The sequence below is a fragment of the Globicephala melas genome, chromosome 8, assembly GCF_963455315.2.
Source record: "Globicephala melas chromosome 8, mGloMel1.2, whole genome shotgun sequence".
Taxonomy (NCBI): domain Eukaryota; kingdom Metazoa; phylum Chordata; class Mammalia; order Artiodactyla; family Delphinidae; genus Globicephala; species Globicephala melas.
Genome location: NC_083321.1, coordinates 22,429,409 through 22,451,651, shown reverse-complemented (window position 1 = coordinate 22,451,651; position 22,243 = coordinate 22,429,409). Strand labels below are relative to the sequence as shown.

At 45.5% G+C, this 22,243-nt stretch overlaps 1 protein-coding gene across 4 annotated transcripts in view; it reads left to right on the top strand.

The window, feature by feature from the left end:
* Nucleotides 1-22,243, top strand: part of LDLRAD3 (low density lipoprotein receptor class A domain containing 3) — a 279,192-nt gene that overhangs the window by 216,201 nt on the left and 40,748 nt on the right. The gene's annotated exons all lie outside the window — the stretch shown is intronic.

Sequence of the window (22,243 nt, the reverse complement as noted above, 5' to 3'; positions counted from 1 at the left end):
GGTCTCTCGCAGGTAGCTGGTCCACAGTAAATAGTTGTTGAATTCATGCTCCACGACTGGATAAATGCCACCTTACCTTACTGCAGGAAGCACACGGTCCGGGAGGAACCAGAGGTTATTGTCAAGTGAAGTGAGTAAGTTTCATGAAGTTTCTGCCTGACCGCTAGCTGACATCTGGGTGCTGTTAAGAGAACCTTTAATTGAACACCCCCGGGCTGGGGGTGGGGGATGGAGAGGAGTATCTCCACTTTACCCAGACCTCCTGCCTGGCTGGCTCATCTATCCAGACTTAAGAGCCGGCCCCTTCTTGCTACCCGGGGCACTGAGACTTCTCTCTGGATGACCTTGGTTTATCTGTTTCTGGATCAGTCGGTAAAGTTGTTGTAAATATAGACCCAGTTATCAAGTACATGATCTAATTAGCAAGACTCTCACTTGGAATGGCTAAGTAGAACATCCCCACGTCACAGTCCCAGTGACCCATTTCCCAAATGCTCCCTTTATGCTGTTTTTTTTTTTTTTCTGCTTCTTGAACAAAGGAGAGGGGAGAGCCACAGCCATTTGCATATTTATTTGCTCCAGTGGTGGGCGACCACTTGCACTCCGTGCCGTAGGGAGTTCCTCTCGCTTGCTTGTTAATGTTTCTCTTACAGGATAAATAATGTGAAAGCGTCATCATAGGCCAAAAAGAGGCAGGCCAGCCACGGGAAGGCGGAATTTACTGCCTCCCCCCAGCCCAAGGACACAGCTCCTCCTGCATTTTTAAACACAGGTTGGAGTTGCACTTTCAGCAGGAGACCAGGTGGGAGGGCCGCCAGAGGAGTGGAGGGAGCTCAGACCCTGAGGGTCAGGGACCCTGGGTTCTCATTTCATCTCAGCCACTGAGTTGCCCCTGAGACCTTGGCTGTTCCTCTTCTGTAAGCAGTGAGTTATCCAGAATGTTCCCTTACATCTCTGACATTCTTCCAGAGTGTCAGTCAGTACACAGAATCCCAATTTTGATCTCTGAGAATATCACACCCACTGAAAGTCACATATAAGCACCAGGCAGACCTAACTGCGAAGAAGGTGCCCATTCTGCCACCACCACCAGCGTTGCCAAGTGGGGAGATGGTGACACCTCTAGTGTCCACGAGGGGACCAGACCCCACATGGCACAGTCACGGGGCCCTTGGGTCCCATCGATTCCTTGTGAACCCAAGTAGCTTTCCTAAGGCACTGCCCTTGGAATCACACATCTACAAGCAGCTCTACCTGTGGTCTTGTGAATTTGGGAGACACCATCCCGCTCATAGAAATCCCATAAGACATAAGGAGAAATCTTACTGCAAAGAAGAAACCTGTGTAACAGTGTCTACCTAGTGTGTCCCGAACTTAATTGACCAAAGAATCCATTCTTTTCCCCTTTTCATACCACCTTTCCCCTCCCGTGCAAACCCATTCTGGACACTGTGGCTGCGCTCAGCCAGGTAACTTAGTAGGGAATCTGCTCCGTGTCTCTGTTAGTTTTCCTGAAGCCTGTGTCAGACTGTTAAGGATTGATTGTTTGTGTCCCTCCCGCAAATTCATAGGTTGAAACCTAATCCCAGTGTGGTGCTATCAGGTGGTGGGTCCTTTCAGACGTAATTAGGTCATGAGGGTGGAGCCCCCATGAATGGGATTAGAGCCCTTGTAAGAACAGGCCAGAGAGCTAGCTTGCTGTCTTTTCTGCCACGTGAAGATACAAGGAGAAATCGGCAGTCTACAGGCCAGCCCCGAAGAGGGCCCTCACCAGAACCTGACCACATGGCACCCTGATTTTGGACTTCCAGCCTCCAGAACTAGCTTATAAGTAAATTTCTGTTGTTAATAAGCCATCTGGTCTATGGTACTTTATTATAGCAGCTTGAGCTAAGACACAGAGGGATGTCCATGTCCATCCTAATGGCTCGGGGCAAATTTTTCCATTAGGGATAGTTAACCAGCTCACTCTCAGCAGCTGCCCCCTGGCCCCAGTCTTTCTCTGAAGTGCCCATCTCACCATCAGGCTCAGTCTGTCCGTTTGTGTGCTTCTTTCTCTCCCTTCTTTTCCCCTTCCTTGGACCTACACCTCTTTTTCTCCATTTCAGCATTCTTCATCCTCTCACCTTCCCCTTACTTTGAACTCTGCTAGGAAGGAGACGGCCTTGACCTCAGACCAACAGCTCTTCCAGGTTCGGGCTGGCTTATTTGCCATCATTGGGCTTCTCACTGATCAGGAATTAATTGGTGGCTGAAGGGCTCCTCAGAGTGGATCTCAGCTGTCTAGGAAATCTGCTGATCTAGAAGGATTTTCAGATGTTGTTAGCAATCCAGAGAGCATGCTGTCAAGTGGTTCTTTTTCCGGCGTGCTCTTGCCACTGTCTGCGTGTGATTCAGCCACTCTGCCCTGTGTCCTTCTGGTGACATTTAGTCTTTATTCAGGGCCTTTGAAACTATGCCTCAAAACGTCATTAAGGATTCTAAATTATTTTATTTTCTTCCTCTTTTGTTTAAAGAACTGTAAGTAAAAACTTTGCTTTGAGACAGCTCGCTTAAGTAGTAGCTAGGTTGACTTCTGCCTCTGCCCTCCGGTTCGTTTTTGCTGCCTCTTTTCTCCCCAGTCTGGTTCTGAGGTTTAGAAAGAGTCAGACTGGCATCACTTCCTAGCTTTGTGACCTTGGGCAATTGCTTAATGTTTCTGAGCCTCAGTTTCTTCCTCTGTAAAGTGGGCTTACTAATACCTCACAGATTGGTGATAAGGATTAAATGAGAGCACGAGAGAATGCAAAGTACTTAGCACAGTTTCAGAGCATAGTTGTCTATAGGGGAAGACAATGCTCTTAGGTTATTTGCAGGGGCCTGCAAATTAAACGGACAAAAGACAAGCTAACAGAAAAAATTTTACTGGTGTTAATATTTTTAATTTTATGTCCACAGGGAATTCATGGAAAAGAAATGAAAACCCAAAAAAGTGGTTAGACCTGAGGGCTTACATACCATTTTAACAAAGGGTGATGAATTGTGGAGAAGTGACTAGACAGTGGGAAACGGGTTTGGACCCCTAGGGGTGGTAAATTGTGGGAAGTTAAGTATATGGGGAAACTAATGGTAGGCAGGGTTATTCAGTAAGGTGTGCTTATGCAGACTCATCTCAGTGCCACCTCTGTCCCTGATAATAAGGTATTCTCCTCCGGGTATTAGACCAGCAGGCACCTTCACAAGGGGCACTTAAGCCACCTTTACAGAGGGAAATGGATGCCCTGCTTTTAGGTAGGTAGAGGGCAGGGAGAGAGCTCCTCCTGTGTCTTCTGTTTCTCACCTGACTTCAGAATAATCCTTACGCCAAAGTGGCATATTTTGGAGTGGCATATTTTGATCCCTTTGATATCCATCACTTTAGGGGAAGGAAGAGGCCTCTTGTTCACTCCTGTATTTCCAGGGGTATCTGGCTTATAGTAGATGCTCAGGAACATTGGAAAATGTTTACAGTGGACAATAGAGGAGTGGGATATGCCTGTTGTGAAATCCTCTATCGAAGTCTAGTCTGGGCCCTCAGCAGTCCTGGACCTGCCTTCTTCCTGGCTTCAAGGTGCTAAACCTACCACAGTAGCAAGGAGGCCACCTGCAAGATTCTGTGGAGGAGAGAGCATTGAGCTGGGAAAATGCATTACTAGATAAGTCATTTTTCTGGCTCTCCATCTCTTTAGCCATTTCATTCCTGGTTGCATATTAGAATCACCCAGGGAGCTTTTTTCACAATATTGATGCCAGGGCCATCCCTAGAGACTGACTCTGCTGGTCTGGGGTGGGGCCTTGCGAGGGTCAGAAAGGCCCTTGCAAGGGTCAGAAAGCCTTGGCTTTAATCCAGGAAAACAGACTGAGTGGAGATTGTAAAACCTCATCGAACGCGAAGCATTTGAAGGGATAACGGAGAACTCCAGTAGGTTGCGTCTTAATTGGGGCTTCAAGATTGAATCAGAAGTGGTTAATTATCTCTATAATAATAATCTCTATAATAATGGGGTGACACCAACTTAGGAGCAACTTCTATATCTACACTGTCACTGCAGACTCCGGGTTGGCTCCTACAGCCAGCTCTGCCCAGCAGGACCGTGGGCAGGGCCAGGTGTCTTGGCAAAACATGAAGCAGGTGTCCAGGGCCACTTGGAACCACACCACCCATTTGTCATCGTTAGCAGAAGAAGTCGGGTCTTCCCAAGGCAATTCCACCTCATTGAAGTAAACAGCACCTTTCCTACCATCTTTAAAAAGACCCAGCATCTTTAAATAAACACAGATTGGGTTTTGTTTGTTTACCCAGACGAAGCTTCCTCTTGAGGGGAGGTTAAGTGAGGAGCACAGTCTCGACACTCACACTCTGATGTGGCACTACTTGGAAACAGTGACTCATTCTTCTGCCAGCCGCCCCCCTGCTCGGGCCACCCACATGACTAGTGGAGGATGACAAAGGTGGAAGGTCAGCATTCATCATCTTCAGCACGATAACGTTTCAGAGCTGTTTAGTGTTTGATTTGTAATGTTTTCGGAAGGCAACAAAAATCACGTTGGTAATTTTTTTATCGTGTTTAAAAAAAAAAGGAAAGTGTGAATCCATGTAGGACAGCATGTGTGTCAGTCACAGCCTGTTTGGATCTGGTCGAAAAGCTGCAAATATTTTTTTCCACACAAAGTGTATTTGGGATTTTGTTAATGATGTTGTTGTTAGTACAAATCTCCTCAGGGACTCTGAGTAACTCTAGCGGGGAGGATGGAAAACAAAGCGCAAGGGCTGTAATTTTCAGCCTGGAGTAGAAGCAGCAATTTATAAAGTCTATTAAGGGCAATCTGTTGGTCTCCTTCTGGAAAGAGAGGGCCTTGTTCAGAATGCTCTTGGTGATACTGTAAGGGGCTGATGGGGTCTCCAGATTTTGACAGAGTCTCCCACACCCCCAAAGCCATCAATAGGACCCTGCTCCCCACTTCTGCCCCCTCATGCCTTTAAATGGCAACATTCATAATTTCCTGCTTAATGGAGGGTCTGTTGCAAAAACTAGAAATGAGTTGCCCAGATAAAGCGAGATCTCTGGGGGCTGCCCGACAGACTTGGTTTTGTCAGAAAAGAAAAAATTCGGGGAGTTGACTGCAGAGTTTCCCACATTGCAGCCTGTGAGCGGTGTAGTGCTTTTGTTGATTTTTAAAATTTCTTTTTATTAAGTCATCATTTTTTAAAGTCCCTGCTGAGCCAAGAGAACAGATGAACATTGGTTCAGCCATGTTTCCCAGCAGGCTGCCCACGAATTGGGCTCCACTCTGTCGAGTGGGGGTCATATAAGGAAGGAGAGACCCCCCCAAAATTTGTTGTGCGTGTCTCTGTGGGTCTTAAAATCTAATGGAGCATGACCCATCGGGGCTGTTGGGTAAGGACCCACCCTATGGCCAGGAAGCTGGGTGTCAGTCTTTAGAGAAAATAGCCTCTATTTCATTCATTCCCGAGACAGGTAACATCTGGTGGGTGAGGAAATGTCTTCATATTTCTGCTCTTCCTTTTCTGAGCCTGCGTTGTAAGGGGTCTGGATTTCTCAAGGGAGATGCTCCCAGGTGCTGGGGACAGAAGACACAGCCACAAGGCGGCAGGTTGGGGCTTAATAGAAGGTAGCCTATGGGCCAGTAGCTTTCAAACTATTTTTTTAAGTTATTTTGATTGAAGGATAGTTGGTTTACTATTTTGTGTTAATTTCTGCTGTACAGAAAAGTGCCTCAGTTATGCTCTCAAACTATTTGGACAGCAACCCACAGTAAGAAATACTTTTTATATCACAATCATGTATACAGATAGGAATGTATTCTATATTCTATATGTATTCTATTCTATACATCTATAGGAATGTATTCTGTATGTAGCACACTAATGGGTTTAGTAGATCCTATTTCCTTCTGTTAGTTTTATGTCAGCCCTGACCCACTGTGTGAGGTCTACTTAATATTTGGTGGAAATCTGTTGTTTAAAAAATTGCCGCGGGCTTGCCTGGTGGCGCAGTGGTTGAGAGTCCGCCTGCCGATGCAGGGGACACGGGTTCGTGCCCCGGTCCGCGAAGATCCCACATGCCGCGGAGGGGCTGGGCCCGTGAGCCATGGCCGCTGAGCCTGCGCGTCCGGAGCCTGTGCTCCGCAATGGGAAAGGCCACAACAGTGAGTGGCCCGCGTATGGCAAAAAAAAAAAAAAAAAAAAAAATTGCCGCAGTAGGGTATTCTACGAGGAGGACCTCGGCACGTGCGTCCTGAGAGCCGCCTCAGCTAGACCATTTCCAGGAATGTTGCTGCCCCCTGCTGTTCCTGACCCCAGGATCTTTGCACTTACTCTTCCTTCCACTGAGGACAAGCTCTTCTAGATATCCAAAGGTCTAGCTTCAGTTCTTTATCAGGTGTCACCTTCTCAATAAGTCGCCCCCTGGCTTCCCTCTTTAAAACCGCGATGCATCCCCCATCCCGCCCCTGCTCCCTCTTCATTCCACTTCCCACGTTCTGGAGTGTTTTGGTTGTGGTTTGGTTTTTACCACCATGCTTATTACCTCTCAACAAACAATATACTTTATAATTTATTTGTTATATTTACTGTCTTCCTCCCTCTGCTAACTCCTGAGTTCCACAGGAGTTTTTCATTGTTGATTAATGTATCCCAAACAGCTGGAGAAGTTGCTGATACACGATGGCTGCTCACTCAAGACTTTGTTGAATGAATACATCAATGAGTATGTGATTAAAAAGTACAGCCTCTGACTGTGACTAACTTGAATTGAGTAAATTAAGGGAAAGGCTGAGCCTCCACTTGGGTAAGAACAGAAATGAGGAAGAACAGTGAGACCAGGAGATGGGGATGGTGGTAGAGGGCGAACATCCCCGGGATAAAGGAGAGATCAGGGGACCAGCATCAAGGTGACAAGGTGCCCACAGGAGAACCCACCCTCACCCCAGGGGCCCAGGGCTAATTAGGGGGCCGTCTGGCTTCCTCTCCTTCTACCCCAAGCCCAAATCTTCCATTCATTCGGTGCCCAGCATCTCATCAGCACCACCCGGCTGTAGGGTCTTTGTTCGGACGCCCATGAAATGCTCGGGCCCACGCTGCTGCAGGTTGCTCATGGCTGATAAGACCACTGCGGGAGAATTTATAAATCCATTGCTTTAGTGGCTGTGACTGAGGCAGATAAGCAGCGGTCTGACACAAATAAAAGCATCTTTCTCCCCCTCCCTTTTCTTGCCTGACACACAAAGAGTCAACCTGAATCTGTGTGGTGAATGAACATTCTGGTGAAACGAAAAATGATAAAATTCCAACTTGCTGCTTTGTGGGGAATATTGCAAGCCACCCATCTTTGTTCTTCAGACCACTGCGTTCTTTGTGTAGGCCAGCCTCCAGGCCCTTTGCCCACCGAAACCTGGAGGAAAATCATACTCACCAAAAGCCAGTGTGATTTTCCAGCCAGAGGAGATAAGGCCGCTGGGGAGCGTGTTTCCATGAAGTGATGCCAGTTGAGCCAAGTCCTCCTTGAAATATTTAATTATAAGATATATGAACGCATATCCCAGCAGTTCTTTTTTCCCTCTTAACCTATATTTAGCCTTGCAGAAAAAAGAAAAATTTCTGGGACTTTACCTTACTTTTAACTAGGATCTCAGAGGTGAATTTTATAATATTTTTATCCCATTGGTCAAGCCCAGAAACTTTCCTTGTCTAAGGTGAGGATATTGGAATAAAATAATGTCGTCTGATCCCCTTTATAGTCATAGCTTACCTTTTATATTGGTTTTCAGTTTAAAAATTATTTTCACATAGAAGAAATAGGGACCGAAAATGCACTCATGACCTGCTCAAAGTTGTACAGTGACTCGGTAAGAGCCCTATGGAAGCTGAATCTTTAACCTGGAAAGGTGCTGGTCTCTCCATTTCTACCCAGTGAGGGCTCCCACGTCTGATTTCTCTTTCCACTAGGAGAGAGGGCAGGATCTTTCTGGGTGTCAGGCCCTGTGAGTAAAGTAGCCTTCATACGTTACCCCACTGGCTCCTCCCAGGGGTCCTGGGAAGCAGATCCTAGTGCCCCATTTTCTAGTTGACAGAATAGACATTCAGGGTGGTTTTATTGCAAATGGAAATCGAGCTTTGGCCTCTGAGCCCCTGCAAGCAAGGTGGGTTGTGAACTTCTACCTATGGCGGAGAGACCACCAATACGTAGATGTATTTATAGATAGAAAAACAAGCAAACAAAAAAACAGGTGAAAATCCCTGCCCTTGTGGAGGCCACCTTCTAAGGATTCCTTTGGGGATGGATGGATAGTCTATAACAGTCCTCAGAGGCCAGCTCCATTTCCAATCCAGGAATAATAATTAGCCCTCTTGTGAAAGGGCTAGCACAGATGCACTTGTAGACATACACAACCTGGGCTCCAGACCAGGGAGGTTTGACTTGGCCAGTAAATTTGGCCCCTGTGGCAACACATCTCATAACTCTTAAGATGACCGAGAAACCCATGCCTTAATGAATTCTGTATGCCCCACATGCTTACTGCTTCCTAGGTGCTTATGGAATGTTTAAATGGACGAACCATGTAACCGAGCTAACGTGAGGCTCTCTGAGAATGAACTAACATCCATCAAGAGTCGTGCAGTCCACAAACTTAGAAACATCCAAAAATAACCACCACCCTCCCAAGAGATCTCTGAGAAGCAGCAATGAAAGAGCTAAGCGGAAACTGTAAATCTTCATGATAGTTTCATACGTTTACAAGTAAGTGGTTTTGGAAACAAGATTGGTGTAGAGCTGCATTTAGCCTTGGTGTGCTAAGCAAATTTGCACCAAATATAAATTCCTGGCATGGTATTTTTAAGCCATGCGGGGCGGCGGGCCTGGAGAAGAAAGAGTATTGGAGGCGCATCAAAGCTATTTTTGAAAGTTTAATCTGCATTTTTAGAAAGCTGCGTTTTTGAAGCATTGGAATATCAATCACCTCCCACTGGCGGGATTCTCAAGGGAGAAATGACAGCACATCCGATCTTACTTGAGTTTCTTCAGATCACACTAGGAAAATGGTTTCTGTTGCTGTGCACCACGTGTGAGAAGGAGCCCTTCCTTGGCATGCCGCCCTGTCCTTCGCCTCCTTATTTACAGCCTGAGATAGACTTGTTGAGTGTGAAGGGAGAACCCAGACAGAATGTGAATGCAGAGAAATGACACGTGAGTGCGGGCGCCCTGGGCTGTGCATGCAGGTGAAGGAGGGGAGGCCCGGTCAGGTGTGGCTCTGTTCCTTGAATTAGCTTTGATGAGCTAGACATTGCGTGCAGAATGAATCGAACCTCAGCCAGAAGGCCTTCAGCCAGGAGCCAAGCAATGGCCCGTAAGTCTACAACATCCCACTGAGACTACTTAATTAGCCGGGGTCCTCAGCTTGGCTGGTGGTGGGCCCAGTGAATGCCTGATTTGCAATGGGAATCCACAATTGGGTATGGAGTCTCCCTTTTTTTAAAGTGTTGGCTAACGTTGCCGCTTCCCCCTGTTCCCTTTTCATGACAGTTTCCCCTTGTGGAATATTTCAAATGTGAGGAATAAAACAGGTTTGTCACTAGAACTGGATCCTTTCCAGGGGGCTTATTAGTCGTGACATTCAAAGGGACAAATATGGACCCAAGAGGCCAAACGGCATCTTCCTCCCCAGGTAGTTAAAACAGAGATCTGCTCGCCGCCTTGCCCGCATGTGTCTGCATGGGTGTCTGATATCAGGGTAATCTAGGAGCTAAAACAGAGGGCAGAAACAGCAACGCAGATGCATTAGGCAGGAAGCCAGGGTGGATCGGGAAAAGGTCTGGAATTACGGAAGGTTGAAGATAAGCAGTTTTGGTTGGTCTCCAACATGGGCAGTTGCCTGCTTTAATGTCTGGATAAGAACTTGCTTGTAATTGGTAGATGGATTGCCTGGATGAAAATGGAGCCTGAAAAGAATCTATTCCCTTCCAGCAATTAAACATTCCCCTCCTGCTTTCTCCACTCTAGTTATTCAGCAGACCGTTTCTCCTGAATACACTGCACAGAAGTGTGTTATAGCCCAGCCTGTTTTGAATTAACTTATGGGCTCCACATAATGAAGTTTGGCCTTACTTGTAACTAGATATAATACAGTGACCAGGGTGGAAAAATGGATTTTGGAGAGTGCTGGTATAAGAGACCTACCGACAAGATGCAGGGCGGGGGGCGTGGCTTTTAAGTATCCCTTCCCTCAACAAGAGAGTAAAGGCAGGAAACCGTTACTTCCTGCCCCTCTGGCTGACCCCATGGCTGCCACACCATCTGACAACCCACTTCAGTATTTAGAACACTTTTCCAAAGAGGGATGTGTGCAAGGTGAACGCTTTAGGGTTCAAGTCAATATTTTTTACCTTAAAGAAAAAGAAAAGCTTTATATTTGATATATGGATTGACGGAGGATCGTATATATAATAAAAAATCACTATATGTCTATATTGGGGGGATATGTTAAAAATATATTAATAAAAATGTTTGGAGTCTACTGGTTTAGAGCACTGAATGGGGTACCCAGATTTTGCTCCCTTTTTCACTTTGTCATTAGTGCTGAATGGCTTCACTTTTCGCTACTTTCATCCCTGTCCTGCCTGAATGGGTTACGAGAACAGAGCCCGAGAGCTTCTAGGGAGAAGAGAGGAAGTCAGTGCCATTCCTCCCACTGTCCTCCGTGATCTCTAGGTTTCAACCGAGTCTCGGGGACCTCGGCCGTGCACGGTCCACACACTTCTCATACAAGCTTCCCAGACAATTAAAATTACTGTAAAGATGCTTTAGGTGAAGCTCGGGGTCCACTGGGCTGGCCCATCCCAAGAGGCCCGGTTCTGTGTCCTGCTCTGCCGCGCTGCTACTGCTGCTGCTGCTATTTAGGTCACCCAAGTGTTGCTTTATTTAAAATTGAACAAGATTCAGGTACTTAGAAAATATATCCATAAGCTCATCGCTCAAATGAAATTGTTCCTGCACCCCTGCACCCTGCATATGGCCTTAGATTGCTTCTCATTCCAGAAACAGATGGCTTGCTTCCAAAACTTCAAGCAGAGTCAGAAAACTGGAGATGATAGCTTTCAAGTGCACAGATCTGCCAGGAAGAGAGGGTGCTGTGATTGGAGATGCTCTCTGGCAAGGAGAAATGTCCAATCTCATTTACTCCTGTCCATCCGTGCATCTGTTCTCCAGTGCTGCACGGTGGATCTCCTTCCAGTGAATGAACTTCGGCAAATGGAGTGTCTAGGACAGCTGTTTGCCTCATCTGGAGTCTAGTAGTTGAAAGCTGGCAGCCCTGACTCTTAGTTAACTTCTTAAGTGCAGTATTTTAGACAGATATAGATGCTTTGCAAGCAGGCCGCAGGTCACATTTTTCTCTGCCCCAGATCTGGATGTCAGATTCAAAAATTTGGTATTTACAAATATGTCTCACCTTGAATTAGGTATGACTGAATTATTATTGTTGGTTGAAGGGGGCATCTTTTAAAATCTTAGATAACTGACTTGATTTTCAAAAACACGATAAAATCATGTTTTCATTGTAAAGGTACACACACTTGTTAAAGAACATTTGGAAAATAGAGAGGAGGGAAAAATTCACCCATACATTCTCCATCCATAAATAATGATTATTAGCAATTGGTGTATTTCCTTCCATATTTTTTTTTCTGTGCCTATAAAATGGAGGCTTTTTGGTCTTCCGACGATGGTATTATTCAGTCTTGCATCCGATTTCTTCCCCACTGGTATTGATAAGTATTTTTCCATGTCGTTATAAACTCCTAATAAACATTCTTAATGATTGCGTTATGTTCTATCCCGTGGATACACCGTATTTTACTCAGCCACACGCCTAGTGGTGAACATTTAGGTTTTACCATTGAATTATTATAGACAAAGTAGTAATAGGCTATAGTAATGGGCTATAAAGCTTTGCTTCATAGTTTGGATTACTTCCTCAGGATAGATTTCCGTAGGATTTATACCAAGTATGAACACTTTTAGGGCTCATTGCCCGTAAATTACTAAATTGTTTTCCAAATGGATTGTCTCTTTTTACACACCCACAAGCAATTGGACGGAACTTTTTTACCACATCCTTGCCAACATAGGATATTATAATTTTTTAAAAATCATTCCTGGGGATTCCCTGGTGGCGCAGTGGTTGAGAGTCTGCCTGCCGATGCAGGGGACGCGGGTTCGTGCCCCGGTCCGGGAAGATCCCACGTGCCGCAGAGCGGCTGGGTCCGTGAGCCATGGCCGCTGAGCCTGTGCGTCTGGAGCCTGTGCTCCGCAACGGGAGAGGCCACAACAGTGAGAGGCCCGTGTACTGCAAAAAAAAAAAAAAAAAAAAAAAAAATCATTCCTGCATTGCTAGGCAAGAAATGCAATCTATTTGGCTTTAATGTAGCAGCTTCCTTTTAAGTGTTGATTGAGGCTTTATTTGAGAAGATCCTGCTGTGTTTTCTATAGTTCATGGAAATTCTAGGAAAAGTGCTCTTGAAAAAGGAAATAATTTATTTTCCTTCTGCTTTTTCAAAACTTTCATCTTTTCTCCTTCCGCCCTTTTAAGTCATCTGACATGAAGAAATGTATGAGCAAACCACAGGAGCAGGGAATTCATACTCCAGAGTTTCTGTTGATGGGGATGGCCACCCAGTTTTCAGGCAATAAACAACCTTACGTGAATTTTAATTTTTCTGACATACCATTGAGTGCCTACCGTTTACAGTCAGTAACTATTGAGTGTCTACTATTTCCAGCCCTATCTTCATTCCTCCTTCCCCCCTCCCTCCCTCCCTCCCCCTTCCCTCCTCTCTCCATCCTGTGACAGCTCAGGGGAAGGTCTGGCAGAGGGAAATTAACTGGCTAATCCGTGTGCAGCGGCCCCTACTTCCTGCTCCCCTTCCCTGCTGAACATGATTTATAGTTGTTTGTCAGAAGGGCAAAATCTGGTTCCTCGAGTCGGGGTTGGAGGGGGAAGTACTTGATTTCTTTGACACGGTTCATTAAAAATTCATACATATGGATCTGAAGATGAAACATTTCTCCATGTCAACGTGAGTTACGGTGGGAGCCTAGAGCAAGCCTTCAGTATTAGAATGAGACAACGTACCCAAGCCTTCATATCGCCTTAGCAGGCCTCTCGATGACACAAGAAGGGGGAAAGGTGATCTGGGCTCCGGATGGTGGTAATGAAATTTTTGTCCCTTTTGCCTAAGGGCTTTCCTTGTAAATAGAAGCTGGTTTATTAGAAAACCTCTTTATCTTAAAGAGCCCACTTTATTCATTTATTCTTTTGTCTACTTGTTTGACAAATATTTTATCTAATCTCAGCTATTGGTAAGGTGCATCTTAATGAGACATGACCTATTTCAAGATTCCCTGCTACCTCTACTCTCTTTCTTAGTTCCTCTCCCCTGACCCTTTACTTTAAGGTTGTCTGACTTTTACAATGTCTAGACTCCAAACCTTTTATTATAAATACCGTAATGGCTGGAAACACAATCTTCTAGCCCAGAGCTTCTCAAACTGTAATGTGCATACGAATCCTCTGGAGAACTGTGGAAGTCGAGGTTCTGAATCACTAGGTCCAGTGAATGGGGATTGGGTAGGAGAGACTGCATTTCTACCAAGCTCCTAGGAGATACCATTGCCACTGACCCAAGCTCTACGCTTTGAATAGTGAGGCCCTAGTCTACATATCTTTACTGGGTTGAAGTGTTTCCCTGAAATTCATGTCCACCCAGGACTCATAGATGTGACCTTCTCTGGAAGTAGAGACTTTGCAGATGCAGTCAAGTTAAGACGAGTGTATTAGTCAGGGTTCTCCAGAGACACAGAACCAATATTTACCTATCTATCTGTCTATATTTTGAGAGAGAAAGAAAGGGATTGATTAATTGACTTTAAGGAATAAGTTCACTTGTTTGTGAGCACTGGCAAGACCACATCTGCAGGGCAGGCCCACAGGCTGGAGACCCAGGGAAGAGCTGATATTGCAGTATTGAGTCTGAAGCCATCTGGAAGCAGAATTCCTTCTTCCTTGTTGAACGTCAGTCTCTTCTCTTAAGGCCTTCAACTGATTAAATGAGGCCCGCCCACATTATGAAGGGTAATCTGCTTTACTCACCGTCTTCTGATTTAAATGTTAATTACATCTAAAGAGATACCTTCACAACAACATCTAGATTAGAGTTTGGCTCAAAGCTATGTGCCTAGCCTAGCCAAGCTGATGCATAAAACTGACCATCACAGTGAGGTCATGTTAGATTATGGTGGGCCCCAAATCCAATATGACTGGTGTCCCTATAAGAAGAAGGCAGTTTGGACACAGACGTACAGGACCATGTGAAGACAGAGGCAGAGACCTGAGTGATACATCTACAGCCCAAGGCACGCCAAAGATTGCCAGCAATCACCAGAAGCTAAGAAGAGTCAAGGAAGGATTCCTTCCTGGAGCTTTAATGTCTGCTCTTTAAGCCACCCCACTTGTGGTCATTTGTCCTGGCAGCCCTGGGAAACGAGTACAGCATCCTAAGTAACAGGCCAATGACAAGCCTAAGAACAGCATCACAAATGCTTGACTTTTCTGGTAATCTGCTACCTTGAAAGATGGACCCAGAGCCTGGAAAGGGCACGAACTGAAGTGTTTCATCATGAAGAGAGGTTCAGAGCTACTGTGGCTGGGAATGAATTGGTCAGGACTCTTCTTTCCCCGACTCGCAAGCTGGCCTGGAAATGCTCATCTGTCTCTTCTACTCTCTTCTCCCTCTGCCTCAGGTTGCAGGCCAGCTGGGTGACAGACGAAGAGGAGTTAAGTTTGCTTTTCTTTGAACAAATTATACTAATAAGAATGTCCCCCCACTGGGATTGCCATTTGCCATAAGTAATGCATATTTCATTAACATTCGTTTTAAAAACTAACAAGATCATAAAGTTAAGATTGCTTTAGCCTAAATGCTGTCCAGATTTAATGTACATGATATAAACTCCCAGCATAGCAGTAAGCTTAAGTAGGCAATTTTTGGTGCCTCACCGATGCTTATTTTTAACAGGAGGGGAATCGATCCTGGGTGAGGGTTAGACTAACAATGTGAGCTGTCAAGAACCAAAGAAATCATTAAATTATAATATTAACAAAGCAACGTGGTTGGAGGGAACGGAGAGATGATATTATTCTGGGTGCTTTTTTCCCCCCTGCCTCAGGCACATTTGTTGGCATTTTAGAAGGAGATAGAATCGGGAGGTATTTTTCTGCTAGGGAACGTTTAAGTAAATGTCAGTTGTGATCAACAGGGTAGCCTCCACAAGGAATACAAAGATGTAAATATCACTCAATTCACTTTTTAGCAACAGTTGTGTGTGTGTGTGTGTGTGTGTGTTAGAGCTGAAATCTGAAACCAGTGAATTTGACTTTAGCCAGGAGGTATCAACCAAAATCAGTGGTGAGGAAACAAAATTACCCTGAAAAAGCTGAGTTCCTCATAACAGTGGTAGATAGCAAGGAGAAACCAAACTCCTAGACACTGTGATTTCTCGACTATTTAATTCAGCAAATTAAGATGTCCCTTTGGACTGCCTCAAGGCAGACTTCAGACAGAACACAAGCCCCATCATTCTTTGAGCTTGAAAATGATGCTTTTGAAAGAGTGTGGATATTTAGGTGGTAGGGTAGCTGTAAAGACTGGCACATCGTGAGTAATTCTGTTCCCATGGTATGACTTACTCTGCGTTTTGACTACTCAGGAAGGGTCTTCTAAGTACTGGCTTGGGTTAGTGAAAGCTATTGTTACCCAGCATCGGCTAGACCCTTACTAGTACTAGTACTAGTATTGGGCTGAAGCAGATCCTTCTTATTGATCTCCTATGGGTTGGAGGTCCATCTACTACCACAGTGTTAAACCATCCTCATTCTCAACCTCCAGCGCCATCTTGCCGAAGCTCGTGCTTCCCACTTTACGGAGAAGATGAAGCCCACCCAGTGTGAGTCCCTTCAACTGCTTTTCCACCTCAGGATCTCACTTTGCTCTGCCCCTCCCTCTGCACTGTTGAGGACCCTCTCCTTCTATAAATGGTCGCCTTTCTTTGCCTTCCGTGGTTCACATGCCAACTGGTCTTCCCACCTCCTCACTCTCCATCAGGTCCATCCATCCTGCAGTCAGTGTCAGATCTGTTATCCGCAGTCTTACCTCCAGTATTAACTCTCCCATTCAAACGCCTTCCAAAGACCACCCTCCACCCTCACCACCGCTTTGCCTTTTAGATCAAGAGTAATCTCCTCATGCCGGCATTCAGAGCTTCAATTCTAATGGACTTCTTCACACTTAACCCTGTGCCCCAGCAAAACTGGATTGTTTATCATTCCCCAGACGGACCTTGCCATTCCCCATCTTCCACTGGCCAGTGGTTCTTTTCTTCACACGGAATATTCTGTCTCCATCTCCACTTGCTAAAATTGCTTCCATCCTTCAAGACCCACCTCACGTCCCACCTACCTGATGAATCGTGCACGCTTCTCACTTCTAAGCCGGAGACCATCGTCCTGCCTTTGAACATCCATAGCATTTAATTCATACTGCTTTTCCAACACGTACGTTGGAGCACTTATATTCCTGACTTTTGTTTCCTTTTATTTTTCCACCTATTTGATTATAAGCCTCTTGAGATCAAGAGAAGTAAAAGAGTGCCATGTCACCTGAAGTACGAACATCTGCCTTAGCTATCATAAGCCGTCCTTAAATGTGAACTGCACTGAACACTCAGCAGGGCAAGTTCTGTCTGTTTGTAGCTTAATTCTTTCTGTGACTTGAATGATGCTGAGGCAGGCAGGCAGCGTGCCCTGGCTGAGAAGGGAATCCCAGGGCATTCACTCAGCACAGATGCTTGGGCTGCATCCCTGCAGATTCTGAATCAAAGGGTAGAGCTTGTCATTTTAATAGGTATCTCGGAAGTTTGTTGCTGCTAAAAGACCTCTTGGGAGCTGTTGGTGCAGTGGATGATATGGAAGTGAGTTTGAATCCAGTTCTGCAGTTTCCTAGCTGTGCAGACCTGGTCAACCTCCCTAACTGTAAAATGGGCTATTATCATAATACTTGCTTCTTTAGGCTACTGGGAGGGGGGGTGCGGTTTAAATAAAACAACAGGTGTAAAATGGTCGGCCCAATGCTTAGATCAGAGAAGACACTGAGACTGTCGGTTTCCTTCACAGAGTGTCACATCCGATCCTGCATCCCAGAGGCAGGTCGTTCTTACCAGCCTCGGTTCACTCTCAGTGTCCTCATCTGAGGCATTATTTGGAGGTCCCTTCCATCATAAGCCAGCAGCTGTTCTCTCCCGGGATTTGTCTATATTTTCACCCCTTTCTGCTGCTTGTGGCCCAGTGGACCTGAGTTGCCAAGGACACAACTTCAGTGCTCCTTTTCCTAGAATATCTTTCTGTTGGTGTCATTTCTTCAACATGTACAGAGTATCTGCCCTGCCAGACCCTGAACATACAGCAGTGAACAAATTGAGCAGAAATCCCTGTCCTCAAGGGGTTTATATTCTAAACAGACTAGAAACATGATAAATAAGTAGGAGGCCATGCAGGGAGCCCTGTGAGGGGTGGCGGAGGGAGAGGAGGCCGGAACCAGATGGTGAAGACTTGTGAGGCATAGAAAGGACTTTGACTTCTACTCCAGGTGAGATGGAGCCAGCGGAGGGTTTTGAGTAGGGGAGTGATGTGATCGGGCTCTTGTTTCCAGCGTTACCTCCTTGGCTGCTGTGTTGAAAGTAGACTGTAGGCGGCAGTGGTGCACATGGAGAAGCAGCAGTGCGGAAGCTACTGCAGTAATCCAGACGACATGATGGCAGCTGGTACCAGGTGGTAACAGTGGAGGTGGTGAGAAGCAGTTGGATGGGAAGGGGCTATGTCCTGAAAGTGGAGTCCATTGGAATTGTTTATGGATTTGATGTGGAATGTGAGAAAAAAGTCAAGGATGATGCCAAGGCGCTGGCCTGAGGATATGGAAGGATAGAGGCACCGAGAACAGAAATGGGGGTCGTAGGGCTTCCCTGGTGGCGCAGTGGTTGAGAGTACGTCTGCCGATGCAGGGAACACGGGTTCGTGCCCCGGTCCGGGAAGATGCCACATGCCACATGCCGCAGAGCGGCTGGGCCCGTGAGCCATGGCCGCTGAGCCTGTGCGTCCGGAGCCTGTGCTCCGCAACGGGAGAGGCCACAACAGTGAGAGGCCCGCATACCGCAAAAAAAAAAAAAAAGAAATGGGGTCGCATTGCAAGAGGAACGATCAGGAACTCAGCTGGAGACATGCCACCTCTTGAGGTTAAGCGCGGCCTTAGTTCAGGTAGCTGATCTCTGGGACTGACTGGAAACAACACCACCTGTGACCCAACATTAACTTTTTAAGAATATAGGACTCAAGTGGAAAAATAAGTTTTCCTCAATACCCCTGCTCCCCTGGGATAATTATTGTTGAATTTTTGCTGTTGTTTTGCAGGTAACATTTTTCTACATGTCCTTCAGAGCAGGCCCTAGGCTAATTAAGTGCTTGAAAAGCATCACCTCACAGTCACCCTCTTATTTATTTATTGCCTGAATATTACGGATGAGGAAATGGAATCAGGTAGAGTAACTTTCCTAAGACCAGGAGGCTGGTGAGGGCAGGAGTTCATGGTAGGTCTTCAGACTCAAAAGCCTCAGCTCTTAATCACCGTCCTGGGAGCAAGTGGTCCAGGCTTTTGTGAAGGACCCTTCTGAAACTTCTCTAGCATCTCCCGCTATGGGGTTGGATGTGAGCTGTTTTGTGTTGACTGTACCTAAATTGAATTAAAATGGGCTAATTAAATGTGGCCTGTTTCAACAGACTGCTCTATTTTTCCAATTACAGCTTTCCTTCTCTCCTGAGAAGGGGTGGGGGGGATGGGAGTCAGTTTTGCCTGCCTGCGTTCCTCTCCCCCTCCTTCCCTCCCTCCCTCCCTCCCTCTCTCTGTCTCATACAAACACACACACATTCTTAGTTCACAGTTGACCCAAAACATTAGAAATAAAAAGTCAGACTGACTGACCTTAGCTGTTAGTTAACATCTTATCTTGCCTTCCCTGCCTTTGGCCCTGAGACTTTGATCTGAGCCTGCAGGTCACAGAAAGGAGCGGGTTATCTAGACAGGACCCATGGAAATAGCTGGGAACGAATCGTCACCATGAGGAGGAGAACTAAGGAAGAGAAATTGACCAGCTTTAAGCAGGAGGTGGCTCCCCATGCCTCTGGCTTGGTAATGGTCCCTGGGCTGGAATTATGTCCCACGTATGAAGTTGTTGCTTGTGATGCAGTCCTTTCCAGAGAGCATAAATGAGGTTTGAAACTGTATAACGCTGATCACGAAGAGGTGTGCAAGTTTGTGGGTTTCAGAGCTGGAAGATGGAAGAAAATGTTGAAAGAGGCAAAAGGAAGTAAGTGGGGAAATGTAGAAAGCAGGGTAATGGCCTTGAGTGACCTCAGAATTTGGTGGCCCAGGTTCATCTCAACATTATTTTTGCTCCCCTATTCACGTCCACCACAGCCTGCCCTCTGTTAAGAAGACAAAGAGTGGGTTCCAGTCTTGCCAAGGTCTGCTGTTTATCAGTGCATTTGCACTCCTGCGAGCCTTGCTCCCAGTGGAAAGTTGCCAGTCCCCTTCAGTGCCCTGTCGAGGCTCTTGCAGACCCCTGACTGTGCAGGACACCATTCTGAAGGCAAGAACATGATGACAAGCCATGAGGCTTTCATCTGGCATTTTCTGCATCTTTGGGAAGGCATGCCGGGAATTACCAGGGTCCATGTGTCTCAGTTTCATAATGCCAGCTTTTAATATGTGTTAGACATTTAATATTTGTTAGACATATGTTTGTTGAGCCTGATATTAAGCAATTAGGCAAAAGAGCCAGGCTAAGACAGTGGTGCCAAGAAGTGGCTGTCTTTGAAGAAGCACAAGAAATTTGGAGAGAAAACAAGGAGTCTGAAAGGTTAGGGCTACAGTTCAAGAAATGGATGTATCATTTATTAATCATGGCTTCCAGTGTTTGAGCTCTAACCGTGTGCCAGGCCCTGTGCTGATCGTTTCGTGCATGTTGCTGGGGATATAGATGGTGGGATGCCCATGTTACAGGTGGGGAAGGTGAGACGCAGAGAAGTTAAGTGAGCCAGACACACAGTGGTGGTTAGCTAACTTTTGAGAGATGCTTTTCACAGGCTGGAGTGAGTAAAAGACAAGCAACATGTACTTTTACTAAACCCCAATGAAAGCAAAGATGATAAATTCACACACACTAAATTTGTAAAAAATTTTAAATGTCACTTGCTTTGGAAATACAGAATTACTGGATTTCAAAACATGTTTTGATTTTCCTGTCTAAACCCCAATTGAATTAAAATAAAGCACATTTACCATAATCCACAGAGGAACATTACGTATTTTGCCCAACTGTTCTGAGTGGGAAGGGTACAGTCAGTGAGAGATGAAAAACTTAATCTAGTTTGGAAAAAAGGAAAAAAAATAACTTCGGAAGTCTGCCATCCAGAAGTAACCGTTCCAATACTTCTTAAAGTATGGGTGGCCTCCACACCTAGTACTGTGTATTCCTGGGACCCAGCCTAGTATTGAAGAATAAAAATAATGGGAGAGGGCCCCAGCTTCTATGTTTTAACAAGCTCCAAAGGTGATGCTATTGCGCCATAGTTTGAATTTCCTTTAGACCACCTCACTCTAAGTCTGTTAGCCTCTTGTCCGTATTTTCCATCTTTTTGTATGTCTCTGCTGTGTTCTGAACGGTTCCTCCTGAGCCATTTCTCAGTTCATTTATTATCTTTTCACCTGTGTACTGTTAAAGTGGTCCATTGAGTTTTACATTTTAGTTACAGTGTGCTTTACTTCTAGATGTTCTATTGGTTCTTTGTTCAAATGTATTTGGTCATTTTTTAATAGCTTACTATTCCCTGCAGATGGATATATTCAAGCTTTTATTTCTTTAAACATAGTAAGCGCCTTTATGATCTGGTCTGATCATTTTAATATCTGAAGTCTTTGTGTCTGTTTCTGACGTCCATTGTTTCTACTGGTCTATTCATGGTGCCTTGGTTCTTCAAGTACTTGGTATTTGAGGCTGCATACTGTTCACTGTATCTGAAAAATTATTTGTGGGGATTCATTAAGGGGTATGAGATGCCTTTCTTCAGAGAGATTTAGCTTGGCTTCTGCTAGGTGCCTGGGAGGAATACAGTTCAGTAACATTCCAAACCACGTTTATGAAGTTCCCTAGACCATCTACGTAATGCAAACTCAAGGTACACAATCCATGAGAGGGCCACCCACGGCGACAAATTCCTCCGCATCTCCCTTGTTGCACCTGTTGCAAAGATAACCTTCCCTGAAGTCCCCTCAGCAAAGGGGAGGAGGTTTACCTCTGGTTCATTCTTACCCTAAGAGGAGCCCCAAATCCTGACTTCAGTTGTTGGCAACAGCCCAAGTTGTTCCAGATCACCATTGCTCTTGGGAAAAAAAGTTATTTTAGTTTTCCAGATGCTTACCTTTTACTCTTTATCATGTCTTCAATGATACTAAGATTTTTTTAAAAAAATATTTTATTCCAGCCTTGTAAGTTATTTTTTCCAGTGGGAAAGTTGGTTGGAGGAGATAGCCCACCACATTCCCAGAACTGGCAGTCTCTAGGCTAGAGTTTAAGAACCATGCTTCTGTCCACTTTAGTTCACACTAGCAGTGATAGAATAAAAAGCTCTACTTCTTGCTTCACTTGCCTTTGCCCAAAACTTTCACTTTTATTCTCCCTAGGGTATCTCCAGATATCTCAAATGAGATGGCCCAAGGCTCAAACACAACGGTTCCTTTAATGCAATAAAACAATCAAACCATGCTTTTAGAAGGAGGTCAATGGGATGCCATCAGGTTGAGAATCTTTAGTCTCTAGGAATTCAGGGAGTAGGGAGCACAGCTGTTGAGATGAACTTGGGCTAATCGTCCCTGTCCGATCACCGTGTGCCCCTAGAGGGAACACGCAGGGTGACTCATGCAGTGGCACAAGAGGGCTTGTGTTCACCGCAGAGACTGATAGATGTGAACTGGAGTGAGTACTCCAGTTTCCATCATTGAAAATTGGGTGGACAGTCAGTACCCGGGCTCTGCCACTCTCGT